Source organism: Lichenostomus cassidix, chromosome 2 (assembly GCF_008360975.1).
Source record: "Lichenostomus cassidix isolate B80296 chromosome 2, HeHo_3.0, whole genome shotgun sequence".
Lineage (NCBI taxonomy): Eukaryota > Metazoa > Chordata > Aves > Passeriformes > Meliphagidae > Lichenostomus > Lichenostomus cassidix.
In genome coordinates, this window is record NC_139482.1 from 70,127,526 (window position 1) to 70,145,191 (window position 17,666).

The following is a 17,666-nucleotide window of genomic DNA, read 5'->3' on the forward strand; positions in this document are numbered from 1 at the left end:
GTGCTTGAAATCTCTAAGTATATGCATATTTAAATTGAACTCTCCGGCTTATGAGAAGATTCTGCTATTTTCCATTTCCCACTATCTGATATATACTCTTAAACTCTCCTGAAACTGCGAATTTTGATAGGGATTAACTGGTGTTGTCAGACATGGGAATGGAGTTTATGAAATTGATGTTTGTCAGGAGGAAGTGGAAGGGTGAAATACACATTTCGATTTTCTGAAGTTGGATTGATGACAGCTGTTTGGAAGACAGGTAAAATGAAACACGGTGGTTTGCAATCTGCAGTTTTCTGACCAGAATCTGGCCATCTTGAGGAGGAGTTTTCCGATTACAGGAGTTGGCAACAAAAAATAAGGGAATAAAAAGTAATTTATGGGAGATTCCTATAAATTACTCCATACTAAAACTCTTTGTACTGAATGAACAAATTACACACTCCCACACACAGGTGCAGGAAAATGCTAGAAGGTCTTGAAACCACAAGACTTTTGAGGACAATGTTACATCCAGAGTTAACAGACCTTAGCTGAAATCCTCACAGAGGCTGGAGCTGTTGTAATCTTCCCTGCCTACGTTTCTGCTGGCAGCTTCTGTAGCTACAGCAGGAGGCATCAGGCTGCCATGCACATCCCCAGAGCTGACAGAGTAACTGCAGTGGTGCTTGGAGTGTGTTAATTCCTGCTCAGCCTCTTCTGAAATCTGCCTCCCCCAATTCTCACAGATTCCTTTAAAGCCCTCGGGGATACACTGTGCTGTTATTAGATGTTTCTGCAAGGGAAGGGACAGATTATGGGCCTCAGCTGATGTCTGTGGTTTTCCTTACTCTTTCATTATGAATGTAGAAGAAAGGACCAGGTCCAGCTTTGATTCATATTATTGCCAGTTCAGTTCTGTTCTTTGTTAGCATTGTACCACTTCATTTCTGGTAACATCTTGGTTTAGCGACAGTTAATATTTTGTCAGGCAATTCAATGATGGTTTATTTGTTCTGTCTATTTTTTCTGAAATGTCTGCTTCAGTGGGATAGTAAACAGCTTTTGTAGACTCAGTTTTACTATGAACTATGCTCAAAGGGATTTTTTTTTTTTTAGTTATGTCAAATACACAGTGAATACCCAGTTTCAGTTTTGTTTTCAAAGATATAATTGCAAAATAATGTGCCATCATTAAACAGGAATTGCTTAATCCCTGGTCGTTGACTACAGAAAAATTGACTGACAAGTCAGTTGTGGATGAAAAGCTGAGATGAGTGCTGAGAAATGCTAGTGTGGGAAAGATTATATTTATACTTTCTCTGCTATAAGTCATCATCAGTGATACTGCTAAACGTTCATCTATGTTTCAAGAAGGTATGAATCACTTTAGTGGTTCCAGTTAACATGTGAAGGTGGAGAGGGAGCTTAGAGAGAAAGAATTTAATGTCCTTCAACCCTGCAGAGTGTTAGGGAGCATACTCAGCTCTGTTCTTTAGTTGCCTGTTTTTGTAGTAAGGGAGAATTTTTCTACAGATGACAAAGCAAGAGACTTATTTCAATGTCAAAATGCTGAAACAAAAGACATTTGCCGCTGTATGTGTAATTCAAAGACCAGGAGATGGATAAGCAAAGGGACCATTTCAAATGTAAGAATATAATAACTTTCTTTCTAAAGAGAAATTGAATGTTGTCATATGGAAACTGTTCTCAAAATAATATTTTATTTTGTAGGGATTAATTTAATTTTTTAAAATACTAGGTATGCACCTGTACCCCTCATCCATATTTACAATTGCCACAGCTATAGGAACAAATTGGATATACAGATAACAAGGAACTGAAATGTTATGCTGATTGCTGCTCCTGCTGTGAACTTGAGCGCAATAGTGTGTATATGTTCCATGGCAGTTGTGCTCATCTTGGGGTGTAAGGCCTTCAGTGTAGTAAGGTATTTAAGATGGTGCTTATTCAGGGAAACTTTTATGTTTGAAAGTGTTCTTATATTGAGCATACGATTAAGAATTATTCTTGAACAGGGACGTTTCCATTACACAATGCCTGAAATATAATTTAACGGCTGTAAATGATCTTACAGTTGCCCTTTTGTTTATATATGCAGTAGCACTGAATTCTTATGACCCAGAAGGTTATTTGTACCTATAGCTCCCTAAATAATTTTCAGCAAGGTTTGATCTGTATTTCTGATTCCAAAACCACTTCCATCCAAGTAATATCAACACTACTACGTGTTCTTCAGCAGTGTACCTCAAAGCATGTTACAAATGTGAGTAAGTGTAAATATTTCCATAATATGGAGAGAGGAGAAAAGAGGCAAGTACCTTCTTGGCTGCACATTAGACCATTCTCAAGGTGACAGGCACAACTCAGGTCCCTCCATTCTGGAAGTGGAGCCCCAGGCTGAGAAACTTCCTTCTTGCTGAACTGGGGTCCTGTCCCAGCTCCCTCTGGGCAGAGGGGCTGGAGCCAGGTGCCCAATCCCACTGAAAGGTTGTTCAGGTGACAGTGGTTCTCATCTGCAGTACACGCCCACTTGAATTTCAGTTTCTTGTAGAGCTAACCTGTGTTGATTTCAGCAAGGCAGGATTGTCCTAAGTCATTGTCAGCGGTGTGGTGTGGAGATCCTTTGATTACACAAATGTTTCCTGTTTTGACGTGCACAGGCTTGTCTCTGTTAGCATTGCAGTTGAACAGTCGGGAGGTGCAGCTTCCTTAGAAAATTTTGGAATTCCTTCTCCAGCACAAACTTCTTGTTCTCATCACATGAAGAAAGCGAGGAAACAGCAGCACCTCCATTGCAGTTCAAGGCAATGAGCAGCTGATACTGAGCTAATCGAACAGCAGAAAGCCACCAGCGCAGAGGAAACAAACTTGAGGAAAAGGAACCCCAGTTTTGTTATATATGGATTGATTACAGGTCTATGTTATACATTCTAGTGTTATATTAAATACTGTGTCAAACTAGTATTTTACAGATTTTGCTTTTAATTTGTGTTGATACTCTTTGCAAAGCCAGACCTTGTAATTGCCAGTAGACTCTACAACCCCATACACTAATCCTCTTACTGTGTTTTCTACTCCTCCATTTTAAGCCATTTGTTTTGTTTGTTGCTTTTTTAAAGAAAAAGAGCTTTGCTGCCTGTTAGATATTAATGCATTAAAATATTCTCTTCCAGAACTTTATAAATCCTTCTTTGTAATTATTTCTTTTTATCTTTCTTGCTCATATGGTGTCTTAAGCCCTTTTTGTTTCAGAACCCTACAACTCCTCAAGGTACAGTATTCATCACTACTGATAGAGATGGATTAACGTGGATTCATTAAGCTGCAGCAAACACAGTGACTTGAATGTGATGGTTTTACATAATGCCCTAAATAGCATGACTGGCGCATTTGAAGTGACCCAAGAGATTCCAACATTTTTGGTATCAGCTTTTCACGATGTTAGTCATCTCCCATTAATTCCCTTGTAAATATCTTAGAGGATACTGGCTGTTGTTTAAAGGCTGTACATAAAGGCCTTTCATGTGAGACTGAGGATATGTTTCCTCCATACAGCAGGTTTGGCAATAAAGTTGGCTTAGAAAGGTCGTGCCCCTACTCATTTATATTTGCCCCTTCCACATGGTGTGTTTCCACTCCAGTGTGCCAGGATAGAGGGAGCAGCACTGTCAGCAGGGTAATGGGAATGTTCTGCATTAAAATGAATTGTGCCTGAAGAGTCTCAGGTATCCCTTTAATACAGTAAGAATCTATCACATAAATGCAAGTTATTTATTTGTGAATGGCATAAGCACTGAAGTGAGAATAGCATGGGGGAAGCTAAACCCTCAAAATATGTGTTACTGATGATTTATCCTAGTACAGAGTGCTATCAACAGCTGTATCTACAATATTTACTTGAAGTTTAAACAAAGATGCACATAATGCCCATTGAAGGAGCCTTTTTTAATTTATTTCTTCAACACCAAAGGTGTCTCTTGTTAGTGGTAAACATAGAAATACTCCACGGAAATTAACAAAATAAAGCCTTATACAATTAAAATATTGGCAGGATCTACTTTGAAGTTAATACTAAAATAGCTCACCTTCACTTCTGTGGCTCCCCAGGGAGCCTTCTCAGAAGGGCTTTCAGGAAATCTGTAGGGAACATATCTGAGCTGTCTTTGATGAAAATGATCATAAGGAGTTAAATCTAGGAGAGTAGGGGTTTTTTTCTTCTTTAGCTATTCTAGTGACAAAATGCCCATTGACTTCTCGGCTGGCAGCCATGAACTTCTGTGCAGAATTGCTTTCATGTGCTCTGTCAGCAGCACATGAATGTGGCTACCAAAGGTGCCTTGGCTTCAGACCTCCACCCCTCCCTTGCACACTCGCTCAGCCATTTCAGCTATGACTGCGTAGTCACAGGGCTGTGACATGCTATTGCATGAGCTTAAGAGAGCTCTTTGTAATACACTGGAACGATGGGAATGAGCTCGGTATTCATGGGTGAAGTTAAACAAAACTTCCAGGAAAATGAGTCTATCATTTCACCGACAGATCATGTGGGTCCCCATACAGTAACCCACAGTGGGGGTCACTGTGGTGCCCTGCTCTGTGCTCTCTGTCAGTCCATACAGAAGATGGCCTGGGACAGTCAGGAAGGGAAGCCATAGGAAAGGGAGAACAACGAATATTTTAGCATCCAGGTTTGACTGAGGTGAAAGCCTGCATTGTTAGCCTTGCAGATGTTGGTCAGGATACAGCAAACTACAGTCATGCGTATATAATTAACGTCCAAACTCTTTCAGAGGCAGTATCATCCTGCTTTTGGCTTTCCAAAGGTGTCCTTTGTTGCTTTCTAAGTGCCAAGGGCAGATCTGAATTCTCTGGGAGACTCCACCTGATCTGGTCAGACAAGGGTATACCAGATTCTTCAAACTGATGTGAATTCTCATTGCTGGAGTAGAATAAGTTTTCCCAAGCCCATACATGCCCAGGCACTGTCACTGGTAGCATGTTCCTCAGGATGTTCAGTGCCTAACTACTCCACAGATCAAGACGTGCCTTGGGGTTAAATTTTCATCAGCCTCTTGATAAGAAAGGCAATGAACCCATTGTGAAAACCAATTGGTGGCCTCCAAGCAGTTGGGAAATCCTGTGTTTGAAAGTCAGCTGGATTTTTAGGAACATTGTTTCTGCCAACAGGTACTGATAACCTGCTTTCAAAGTCATAGCACAGACTTCACCTTCCAGCAACCTGACATGCTCCTTTGCCACACCAAACAGATCTGTCCTGCACCAGTAGTGGATCTGGAATGCCATACTGCCAGGAAACAAAGCTTTCTCTCAAGCATTCATTTTCTGACCCAAAAAAAACAAAGGTGGAGCACAAGGTGAAGAGTTTTCTTGCCGAGTTGAAGAGGCAGAGGGATGGAGCTGCCTTGGTACCTGTGACTGTGAGCAGTTAGGCTTTTGAAAGAAGCCCAGCATGGTGGGGTTTTCCATGTGGTTGGTCCATAGCACAGCACACAGAGCCAGCCAGGGAGCTCTTCTCCACAGTGATTGCAGTCAGGCTCCCGGCCAGGGTTCACATCCGCCATGGCTTAGCACAGCTGGGCTGCAGGCATTCCTGGATGATAGCCAAGTATTTGGTGTCCTACCATTCTTGGCTGCCCTTTTGCATTCTCTTCAGCTCAGATCCCAGCATACAAGGAACTTGCAGCGGATTTTTAGGTGACTGCTGGAAACCCATTTATCACATCATTCCCCCACATGGTGGCATTGCTTGCAAAAAGTATCCTCTGATTCCCAGTGCGTGATGCTTTGTTCTCAGGTGCTTTATCCAGAGTTCTGCTGCCTTGAGGGAGAATTTACCATCAGGCATTCCTGCTCCTCTTCACTTACTCTGAGAATGAATGCTCTTCCAAATCAGAAGGATCATGGAGGTCTCCAAGACCAGCAACCAGACTCAGGAGCTGTCAGGGAAGCTGTGTAGGAACATGCAGAGGGCAGCCACTAGAAAGGGTCTACTTACTCTCCTTCTGTCATCAGTGGTGGGGACCAGCTGTCAAAGGAGTAATCACACTGCTCTGGAATCACCATGGAGTGACAGAGGTCAGGCAGGCACAAATGCTGGCTGCTCCACGACCATCCCTGAAGGGATGCACTGCCTGAAGAAAGTCAAGGAATTTGGAAAGCCTCTATATGAGACGTCCAATGAACACATCTCACTGCAGAGAGGAAGCACTACGGTGGATGACCTCTGGACCTCCTCAGATGGTCATCCTTCCAGGAGCAGGGCAAACATCAGAGTGAGATCACATCATCCAGAGCCTCGTCATGTACAAAACCTCGGTGAGATGAGACCTGTCAGGCTGGAATTAGCAGCCTGAGTCACTCGGCGAGGAATCAGTTGTCAATGTGGTTGCTGCTGAACGAGTGTAACGACAGATTGTCAAATACCTAAACAAGGGCTGCTTTTTGGCAAGAGTCGAGATACTGAAATGATTTGTAAATCATTTGCAGGATTTCCTACCTACATCTTTTCAGCAGTATAAGTGGATTAGACTACTGGTCCTTCCAGATAGCGTCCTGCAGCAAAGGGGTTGTTACCACACACTTCAAGGAAAGATGAAAGGACAGAGATGGTAGATGGTGTGGGATAACCAGTCTCAGAAACCTATTCCCAAAACTGCAGTGGTTTGATGCTGGCTTTACCCCAGAAGCATGAGTGTAAATCCCTTCCAAAGCTCTTGTTTATTTTTATGCATGTATTAGCAGTCCTTTTTTGACTCCTGCTAAGGTTTTGGTTGTGATGATACTAGGTAGGAAGGGATTTGGCTGAGTAATTGCATGCTGTGCAAAAAAATTATTTCCTTTTTATCAGTTTTAAATGTGTCCATTTTCAATTTAATTGAATATTGCCTTGTGTTTAAATGGTGGAAGGGAAACCAGCATCATGTGTTTGTGAGCAGATTTGCTGGACAGAGACTGGGATTGGTTTCCCACTGCTTCAAACCAGGGGAAATCACAACAGAGTGGAATAAGCAAATTAAGGGTTCTGGTTAATCAAACTCAATAGTAATTTGGAACAAAAAAGAAGTGTTAGGGGACTTAGTCCTTACAACACACCCATATTTTTTTCTCTGCCTCCCTTCTCCCTTTTTCTTTCAGGAATGATTCAATACAATATCTCATGAGAAATTTATAAATTTCTAATTGAGCAAGCTAGTGGAAGGTATCCCTGCTTGTGGCAGGGAGGTTGGAAATAGATGATCTTTAAGGTCCCTTCCAACCCAAACCAATCTGTGCTTCTATGACTAAAAATCAAGGCAAAAGTCCAGGCAAAATCAATCAAACACCTGAATCCTAATGCTTTGTTCCAGCTGTAAAACAGTCACCAGAACATCCCTTATTAGGGGGCTAATTAAGTGTGATCTCTTCTTCTTTCTTGTAAAGGTTATTGGAAAACAACTGAAGCAATGTCTTTGTCATAGTTTTGCTGAGAAAGTTCCTTCTTTGGCATGGTAAGGGTAATTGTGATAGCAAGCTGCTTCTGTTCCCAAATTCCCTGATGTGCTGGGGTCATGTTGCATATTTGCACTCTGCTTTAACAAGGAACAACACAGACAGAAGGGCTTATTTTTGGTGTCACTACATTTCGAGCAGATGTTATAGACTCAATTATCCTGGTACTTCAGCTGTAACATTGCATTATTCTCTAAGCTCCGTATCTTTGGCTGAAATTGTTTTGTTGGAAGACGCTGCTTTCTGTAAGCTGATGGTTCTGCTCCCCCCCTTCATACACAGCCTGGCAGCCACCTTCAGTAAGCAAATTTATCATTTTGGATTGCTTCTGCACCGTAGCTAAATATCACATTGAATGTACTGCTAAACAAAACACGTTTTATAATGAGGAGCATCTGCCCATTATAAGAATATCCAGCATTTTAACACAGGATCATTAGTCACCAAGAGTAAATTGATAGGTTATCAAGTTCTGCATATTTCAGTCAGTGTTCAAATAAACCCCACTTGTGTAACACAGGAATATTCTAAGTTCAGCATCCTCACAGTATAGGTGACTATCTCCATATATAACAATGTTGTGAAACAGAAAGACACATCCCGCAGCTCCTGAATCACAGCTTTGAAATGCAGCATGACAATTATTTCATTTTGAGGCCAGTGGTGATGAGCTCTGTCAGCACAGCAAGTAATTAGAAGAAATAGGGATCACTTGACTCATCTTTTCTTCCTGCTTTTGCCAAATCTTTTAAAATACCCTTTTCATTATCTAAAGATTAATCCGTTCATCAACTGCATCATATTGTTCTGGAGTAATGTTTGTGAAAAGGGGCTCTACATTTTTAATTTAAAGGTATTTTTTTCTCTTTGAAGCAACAAAATCATTCAAAATGCTTTCTGTAAAGGTGATGTTGTTTAGAATGCATAAATGGAGACAAAAGTCAGCTGGTGTTTAGGAAAATAATGAGTCAAGCAAATAAAACTGGCAGAGGAATCAGCCAAATGGTAGCTCAAATAAGACAAATCACATATTAAAAAAGAGTTGAATAATTTTCTTTTTAAAATCCAGCTGGACATGCAATTCCTTATCTCTGTCACCTAACATTTGCCACATCTTCTACTTTATGAACACATACACTTTGCGTGGTAAAAAGGCAGAATCTTTCACTACAACATATAGCAAAATGTGGCAGTTTTAAACTATTTCTGTTATTAAGTAGGGTTATAACAAGAGGGAGCTTGTTAAAATTTTATTATTTTGCTAGCAACATTCTCTAGAAAAAATACGAATATATTTCCTACACTTGGACTGCCTGAACAGATTATCCAACAATTACATATTAATTATTAATCACCCAGTGTTTCAAAAGCCACCCTGTGGCTCTCTAGTGCAGGAATTCTACTGCTTTTGCAACCTAATGATATGATTTTCCCAGCTGTGCTGTTGCAGTGCTCAGCCAGACGGAAGGCTAATGACAGAGGGACACATAAATTTATAGGGATGCATAAGGTTATACCTCACCTTGCTTGGAGGAGGTTATGAAACAGTAACCTAAACAATTCAGCAGGCAAAATAACAGAAAACTAGTTAGATGACAGATTATAGTTAGAATTGGAATGAGCATGTGCTTTAAGTGATCTGTATAGGGATTAATGGAGATACCTGGAAATAAGCAAATAGGGAAGAAGATCTTTTCTTCCTGCATTCCCCAAGAACGCCTTTTCCGACTCCATGTTTAAGTGGCAAGCCTGAGAACTGTGATTTGCATTATCTGTACACATTCTTGGCTGTACATGGTTACCACTCAGGAAAACAAGATTGATTTCTCATTTCCAAGCACATTTATAATGTCTGTGCAAATGAATGTAGGGCATATCCTGGCTAGATCAATATTTATGCAGCCTACTTTAGAAAGCAAGGGAGTTGCTTCAGAGCAGCAGGGGATCTTGTAATTTCTTTTCCTATGGTTTCCTCTTTTCCTGGTTTTCAGTGAAATTTGTTTGCATAATGCTCCATGCTTGCTGACAACTAAAGGGAGTTTTCAAGGCACCTCCAAAGGGCCAAGCTGCTGCTGGCACCAAGGCAGTGCTGAAGCCTGGGGCATCGCTGGGGTGGAGGGAGGTGTGGGTGAGCCCAGGGAGCTGCGGGTCAGGCCTCTGGCAGGAGGTTGGCCCCAGGAATGTGTGGTTGTGGCAAGGTGTGAGAAGGCAGTGAGGGTTCATGGCACTCCCCTCAGGGACAGGGGCTTTCCTTGCCAGCTGGTGGTGGAGATGGTGGCTTCTGCCCCCTCCCTCCAGCTCTGTCGAGCCACTTGTCTTTGGCTTTGCACACTTCATTCCACTTGTGAAAGAGCAACAATTAATTATCCTAATTAAACCCAACTGCAGAATATTGAATACTGTGGTTTGTTTCATGCTTCTAGGTTCACCTTTTTCGTGCACACATTCCCCATACTGTTGTCACAGCTAATCTCTTTCATTCATTTTGAAACGGTGGGCAGGGGTCCAGGGGAGAACGGAACACATAATAAATCAAAAGGCAGTAGCAAAACATTAAAAAGAGCCAAGCTCCCAGCAGTATGCCAGCATCCATGTTTAAAAGGATCTTCCTAAACAGCTGTTCTCTCACAGCACAGCTTTCATTTTCTTGATGCTTAGGAGAAGGCGACTTCACTGACCCACAGACAGAAGGCAGCCTTTGTGAATAACCTTTGCTCTTCCTTCTGCCATATTTACCAGAAATGTTTTGGGTTTTTTTTAACCTGACTTGAATAAACTCAAGGGCCTTCAAATGCCCCTGGTAATGCAAGTTCCTGCACAGTGATGCATGTCTTTATAAATTAATTGGTAGATGATTACCAGTAACTTTACAATATTGGTATCTTCTGATTCACTGTCAAATTAATTTGCTATTCAGTAAAATACACTTTATGCATAGAAAATATTCCTTGCAAGCACTATTTTTTTTTCTAAAGAATCTCCGCCATGATGCAAACATGACAAGCTCTAGGCTATTAAATATTCTTGATTTCCATGGCCATAGCACTGAAATGCAGCATTAGCAAATACAATATATTGAATGCCTCTGTAGTGAATAATTCCATTTTTTTCAAGTGACTAACTAAGCAATAAGAACCCTGTCACTTCTGTGTTGACAAAGTATCTTAGTTACTGAGTAGCTATAGAGATGTTTTCCTTATGCTTGACGTAATTATCAAAATGCCTTCCATTAGTGGGTGAAAACGTTAAGGCTCAAAGAGTAATTCCTAGAGTGTAGTTCACTGCTCACAGGGACATGTAAGTCAGAGTGACATAGGCCAGCTTTGCACCCACAACTGAAAAGATATTTCTTCTTGCCATCAGTCCCTTTGGAGCAAGCTGGATCATCAGAAACTGCCCTCCAAATCAAGTTTCAGATTTGGTCAGCCTGAGGCACACAGCCTAGAGAAGAGACAACCACAGACATCCAGGGGCATAAGTCACAAATTACTTTGTTTCTCTTAAAGCTCCAGCTGCTGGAGTTCCGTGATTAGGTAAGGACTTAAACTCTGTGTTTGCATGTACAGAAAAGGGGGTGCAATTGAAAGTATGTGCAAAGCTTGCCCTAACAGCCCCAAACCCAAAAGGGTACTGGTTTTGCTACTTCCCTGATCTATAGGCAAATCTTTCTTCATGGTCCCTGGCCTGTGCTATTTTCGTTCTTAGGGGTGGTTCAGCAGCAGCCCTGCTGCTTTTGACTCTCTACAGGTCTTGACTCGCTGGAGCCTCTGGCAGACAGCCCGAAGTTGGATGTGTTCTATGGCCTGAAGAACAAGGACTGCTGCACTACAGTGGGGGACATTTCCTACTTGGCATTCATGCTGTGCTCTGCATGGGTGATTTTTCTCCTACAAGTGATGTGTAACATGTAGAATTTCAGTCTGAGCTGTGCTCAATGAAGAATGAAGGTTGGAAGGGATCCCAGTGGGATATTTACTGTCTCTTACTGACTTGGGGTATTATAGATACAATACAAAAATATTACTTATAGTATAATGTCAACAATAATGTATAAACTGTACCCATGTTGTTCCAACGGGTTGTCTCTTGGATATGCAGTGACAGAGACTCCACTGCCTCCATGTCTGGCTGCAGCCTGTCCTCTGCCCTGCTGCCCTGACCAGCTATAATTATTTCCCAGTGACTAACCCGAAACTGCCTTGCTGCCCCACAGGCAGAGAGCAAAATAATTGCCTTCCGCTTTGCAGCCCCACATGTTGAAATACCCTTCTTTCCTTCTTCAGGCAGAACAAGGGCAGCACACTTGGTCTTCCCACACAGGTGATGTACTCCAGGCCCCCTGTCAACTGCGTGGCTGCCCCTGTGTCCAGCTGGGGTGCTCTCATTCTGGGAGAGCCATACCCCAAAACCTGACTTCCAGCAGGGTAGAGGAAAATGGCTTGTGCCTGCACTTTGCAAGCCATGCCCTTGTTGGCACATCCCAGTGTGGTGTTTGCCTTTGTCTCAGAAACATGGTGCTCCTGGGCTTTAGCTCACAAAACAGTTTCCTGCCCAGCAATCTGCCAGCCAGGCAATTGCCTGACTAGATGTGTCCATTGTTGCTGCCTGATAGCACCATCTCACATGAGCTTGTCCCTGTTCTGAATTGCACCCTGTGTTTCCCACTGTCCCAGCATCCCCTCTGTGACACCAGTGACAATGCCAGCCCTGGCACCAGCCTGCTGTTCTGGTACAGCCACTGGGCCCACTACAACTCACCCTTTTGCTATGATTTCATAAGCTTTGTGTCACCCTCTTGCAAATTTCTCTCTTGAGCTTACTTATGATGAGGATGGCTTCAGAGACACTGTCAAAAGCACTTGGAAGCCAAGATATGTGACATCTCTTTCCTCTCTTTTTTTCTGTAAGACTGATGATTAGCCATAAAAGGAAATAAATTTGCTTTAACTCATTTAGTGCTCATTCCTTTTATCACCAAGTGTAAACTAGTCCATATTTGATTGTTTGCTCCAATTTTTCTAGGGCATTGATATGAAGTTGGCCAGTTTTCTCCTTTGCCCTCAGTTTTAAAAGCAGCCTCCTTATTTGTCCATCTCCACAAGATGGAGTTTGATGAAGTCAGTTTGATGTATCCTCCATCAAGTCTTACAGACAGCTAAATACTCATGGCCCAGAGGTGCCATTAGCCAGGTCTTCGAGTATCTGAGGTCAAAGTATCGCTGCCAACTTGCAAATAATTAACTTCTGCATGAACTCTTTCCATGTTGGAGTCACCCATCTTACCCACTGGTGCAACTGGTGTCTTGGGGAAGAGAAGTAGAAACTAAAGGCACTGAACACTTCTTCTACACAAAGGACCACAACGAAAGAATTCCTGTTTCAGGAATTAGAGATCATAGAATTACAGAATGGGATTCCTGATGTGATTCACACTAGAATGTGGATCCTGGTGTCTCTTGATAATTCCTTCTTATGACTTGGCCCTTGCTTGCCCCTGCATGTTGGGGCAATGCTTTGTATGTGCTGCCTGTTGGCTTGCCAGGTCTCCTCTTCCTGGGCATTTCCCTCCTATGCTGAGGATGGAAGACTGCAACCATTAAAGAATAAAAGCTTTTACAAAGCAAATGAGTGAATCATGCCCTGGTAGGTGTCACTGTAAATTAGGAGATTTCATGGAAACAGCATGGTCCAGGCTTTGCTCACGGAGCCAGCACAAGAGAGTTGTGCATTCACAGATCCACACAGATGTGGCCATCCCTGGTGCACCATGTCCCACCCCAGCTCGCAGGACTGATGAGGCCAATTTCTCACAGTGTTCTTTTCATTGACAGGAGCCGGTTCAGAATGAAAAACTCTCTTCTGCAGCATAAATCAGCCCTAAGGAAACTCTGTGCTCAGCCACAGGTTTAATGCCAGAGCTGTTGTGCTGTTTCGAATAGGGCAGCAGGGACACCCTCAAGGCACCACAGGGAGAGACAAGGAGACCGTAACAGGAATACCATGGATTTGACATCATCTTTGAATAAGGTCAGTGGCTGCTCTCTGCCACTCTACCCACTTTTTCCTTCTCCTCTTTGGCTGACCAAAAAGCACAAGCCAACCATGTTTTGTTAGTAATGGAGAAAAATGTCTCTTTTTTGACAGAGCTGCTGCTATGCATCCCCATAAGTTCCATGAGCAGGTCTGCTCAGGAAAGCTATGCTTGATTAAACTGAACCCTGGCTTCCAAAATACTGGAGCAAGGGCTATTGTGGGACTTCATCCAATGTAACTGTGTTTTACTTTTATTGCTCCTCATCTGTTTTCCCTGATTTTGATAAGGCCAGAGAGCACCTTGGCTCAGCAATCTCTGCTCTCAGCAGTACGAGGACAATCATGCACTGATGACCTTACTGAGTTGCCTGTCATATAAAAACCCTTCTGCCACCTGGAGTCCTGCCTGCATCCCCTTTTCTCTCTCCTTCATGAATATTTATGGTGTCAAAGCTAGATATTGCATGAATTAGTATGGAACTTTAAAATTATACAATGAGCAACTGCATACAGAATGAAGTTTCTTGGCAATTCTTCCACATAGATATATCAGTAAGATTCATGTGTGTGCAATTCCCAGGGCGAAATAATTTTTTTTTTTTTTTTTTTTTAGGAAGGGATAGAAGATTAATGTGGTTCTCCAGACACTTTCATCCCCAGACTTTGCTGGTTTCCATTCTACTGTAAAATGGTGATAGTGCCCTGCCACTCAATTTGTATTTTCCTTTGCATGCACATTACTTTCGTCTTTCTAGGGTTGTCTGTTTTACCTTCCCTTTTTGTGTCTCCTTTTTCATCTCACATCTAAGATCACTGTTTTGTCATGAGACAGTGTCTTCCTCAAAATGCATCAATAATAGAGAAAAAATGGAGGAGCCAGTCAACGCTGCGGTAGGCGAGAGGAGTAAAGTAGGTTAGGCAGTTAGCATTCATCAAATATTTAGTGAGTGATACAAGCCGAGGCCAGCTGTACAGGATCTTGATATGTTTTCTCTGTGTACAACTTGGTTAGTCCATCACACAGGTCCCTGCAGAGCACCCCAGCACTTACCCGTGGTCCTGACCTACATTTTGCATGGTGGGTGTGCTTGTCTTTCCCCAAATGGCAAAGCCCGGTTTGGAAGAGGGTTTTGCTCCCATTTCAAGGCACCTTCAGCCATGCACAAGCAGAAACCCAGCATCTGGCCCCTGCTTGCCTTGGCTGTGACATGAGCTGCTGTTGTAGGTAAACATTCCTAAGCTCTTACTGTAAAATTGTCTCTGTGTTTCCCCTTTTCTTATTCAACCCTTTCCTCATCCTACTTTTTTCCTTCTTATAGCAGACAGTGCTATGGGAGAAGCCAGCATTTCCCAGTGGTAAGATCAGCGAACTCGCATAATTTCTCTAAGCCACAGTGCTGGAAGGTTGGGTTTGTCTTGTGTTGGGTTTTTCCCCCCAAAACACCAGGAAACCTGCTAAAGAATTACCCTATAATGTCCAGGGAATGGGTTATCAATTCAAAAAGGCTTTAAGATTGCCAGGGAGGTGAAGCCAGCAAGCACTGTGCCACACCAGGCTTTGTCATGCCACCCCAGCGAGCTGGGGGCTTGCTGTGCCTCTGGGTCCACACAGTGTCCACAGCCTGCAGGGCCTGGAAGATCCCTCCTTACACTGGGCTTTGCTACCATGCAAGGGCCTGTGACTGTTCAGAACTCACAGATACATGAACGTGGGGCAAACTGCCTTGCCTCATCCCTGAAATCCCATAGTGTGCCCTTTCCGTTGCCAGCTCTTTTCCCCCAGCATCCTGGTGTAGGTGTGCTGCTTTACTCAAAAGCTCTTTGCTGGCATGTGGATTCCTCTCTCTTTACAGCAAGGCTGGGGCTCCTGACAGGTCCTGCAGTTTGTCTGTGTGTCCCTATTCCCCTCACTGAGCTGCCTGCCAGGAACACACACACCTTTTTGGCTTCTGCAGCCCAGACTCGAGGGGTTCTGCTTAGCAGGTACTTGCTGAGTGCATCCCTTGGCTTTCATTGCTGTTTATCAGGGTCCCTCTGTACTGCAGCTCCCTGCCAGGCAGCTCCCTACGTGTAGGGCAGATCACAAAAACGTGAGGCTTCAGGATAAGCAGCGAGGGCTCAGGAATGTGCTCCAGTTTGCTAAAATTGCCTGATGAAATTTGGAGCAGCAACTTCAGGCACTTGCAAAGCATGTAACAAAGGTAGCATCCTTAGGCAAACATAACCCTAATTTCTTCACATAATAATTAAATGGGCAAATTTAGGAGAAAATATTAATCCCTGTCCATAGAAGACTTGCTTTTTTTTTTTTACTCCAGGCTAGAAATATCAATGGAGTTACAGATTTGTCGACGCTTGCACAAGCACAGCCAGAGCAAGAGAGCTGAGTAAAGGCAAACCTTTCCAAAAGAGAAGCCAGAGCCTGCTGTCGCTGGCAAGATGTGGGGTTCGAAGGAAATGAAGATGAGTGAGATTGCAAAACTGAGATGCCTGCGCTTGCAAATCACTTGTAATGGCTCCAGAAACGACTTGTCTAGTGCTGTTGTTTCACCTTTTACCTACCACTAGGTATGCACCTCAGCTCATTAAAGGGCTGTATCGAGACATATAATTTGTTTACAGCTTGTTAATTGCCATTATAATAACAATAGCATGATACATGCGAAAGCACGCTGGCGTTTTGGTGGTGGCATGCAGGCAAGCCTCCCCACAGCAGCTCATTGCTTGCCCAGAGCCCGGTTATGAAACACTATTTAGTCCTATTAGGAGTAATTTCGGGGGCAGGTTGGGGAGCACGAGTCTTCCCTTTGCCACAGACAGAACACACACAGTTTAAACTTGTTTCCTTCCTAATTGCGGGTGAGCAAAGCACAGGCACTGTTCTTTCCACCTGGGTTATTTAGGGTTTGAAAAGAAGCAAATGAGGGAGCCAAGGAATTATAATGTGAAGGTGGTTCACTAACTTTTCTATCCCAGGTGTAACACATGCAATTGTAGAACTTCTTTTGCAGCAGGAGCAATGCTTCCTGCTCCCGGCAGAACATCCTAAGCTGTTCCTCTGGGTACCAGCTCAGAGATTACTGCTTTCCTTTGGCCACAGTCCTTAGGCTGACCTGAGGTGAATCAGCTCAAAAAAACCAAAAGGACAGAAAGGGAAACAGGAATTGTATTGCTGGCTGAGCACCAAGTGCTAATGGGAACTTGGCTTGCCTGTTGCAGGGTGCAGATTTTGACTGGGATGCTGTGAATCCTCATAATGTCCTTCTCTGGCATTTGGTGCTTCTTCTGAAAAAATATTCAGACCTCAGAATTTGGAAAGGGGCTTTGCACTTATTTTCTCTTAAGAAGAATTAAAAAATGCAGGGAAGTAAAAAGGATTCAGAGCTTTTACAAAGTATACAGACAACTATTTCCTTTGACCAGCTTTACTAAGTACAGCCAGGTTCTGACTGAGGGACAAAAATGCTGTTTTTTGGAATGGGAACATTTTTCCTAGTTGTTTACTATCCTATTAACTGGTCATGAAGGATAGAGCAATTGTCAGCAATGTGCTCTGTGAATACAAAAATATATTGGATAAACTCTATCACAAGATTTTGCCTTTCAAACATTCTTCATTACGGCGATGACTATTTGCCAAGAAATAAAAGATATAAAGGGAAGAGGTTCTATTTGGTACAGTCATAGATCTAGAACAATTATTCCATGGTTATAAAAAAACCTTGCTGTTTTCACCGTGTATCTGGGGAAAATTTCTTTCTTGCCAAGAGATTTTATGAGAAGCACAGGTTGTGCTATAAAATCATGCTGTATTCTTAGTTTAATCACAGGGAGCTGTTATAAAATGCAGAGAATGAAAGCATGAGATGAAATCTCACGACTGTGTGTGAATCCACTCTTGTGATGGAGGACAACTCCTGACTTTGGTTTTCACTGCAGTAATGTGTAAGTCCTGACAAACACTTTCAATTCATAGCATCTGCACAAGTTTCATGCTACAGCTCCAGGGGCAAATACATCATGTCACAGCAGTGGATTTCCCCATCTTCATGACATCAGCTCCTTAGCAGGGCATTTAGTGGCTGAATGCCTCAATTATGAGAGTGGTCTCTTCCTTGGTC

At 42.8% G+C, this 17,666-nt stretch overlaps 1 long non-coding RNA gene across 2 annotated transcripts; it reads left to right on the plus strand.

Annotated features, from left to right (window-relative positions):
* Positions 1–12,579: 12,579 nt before the first annotated feature.
* LOC146441617 (uncharacterized) lies at positions 12,580–16,151 on the plus strand. Of its 2 annotated transcripts, XR_014849991.1 has the most exons (4): positions 12,580–13,539; positions 14,159–14,770; positions 14,865–14,901; positions 15,864–16,151. It is a non-coding gene; the product is annotated as an uncharacterized LOC146441617 (long non-coding RNA). The 2 variants fall into 2 exon arrangements; XR_014849990.1 differs by having other exon boundaries at positions 14,159–14,901.
* Positions 16,152–17,666: the final 1,515 nt, after the last annotated feature.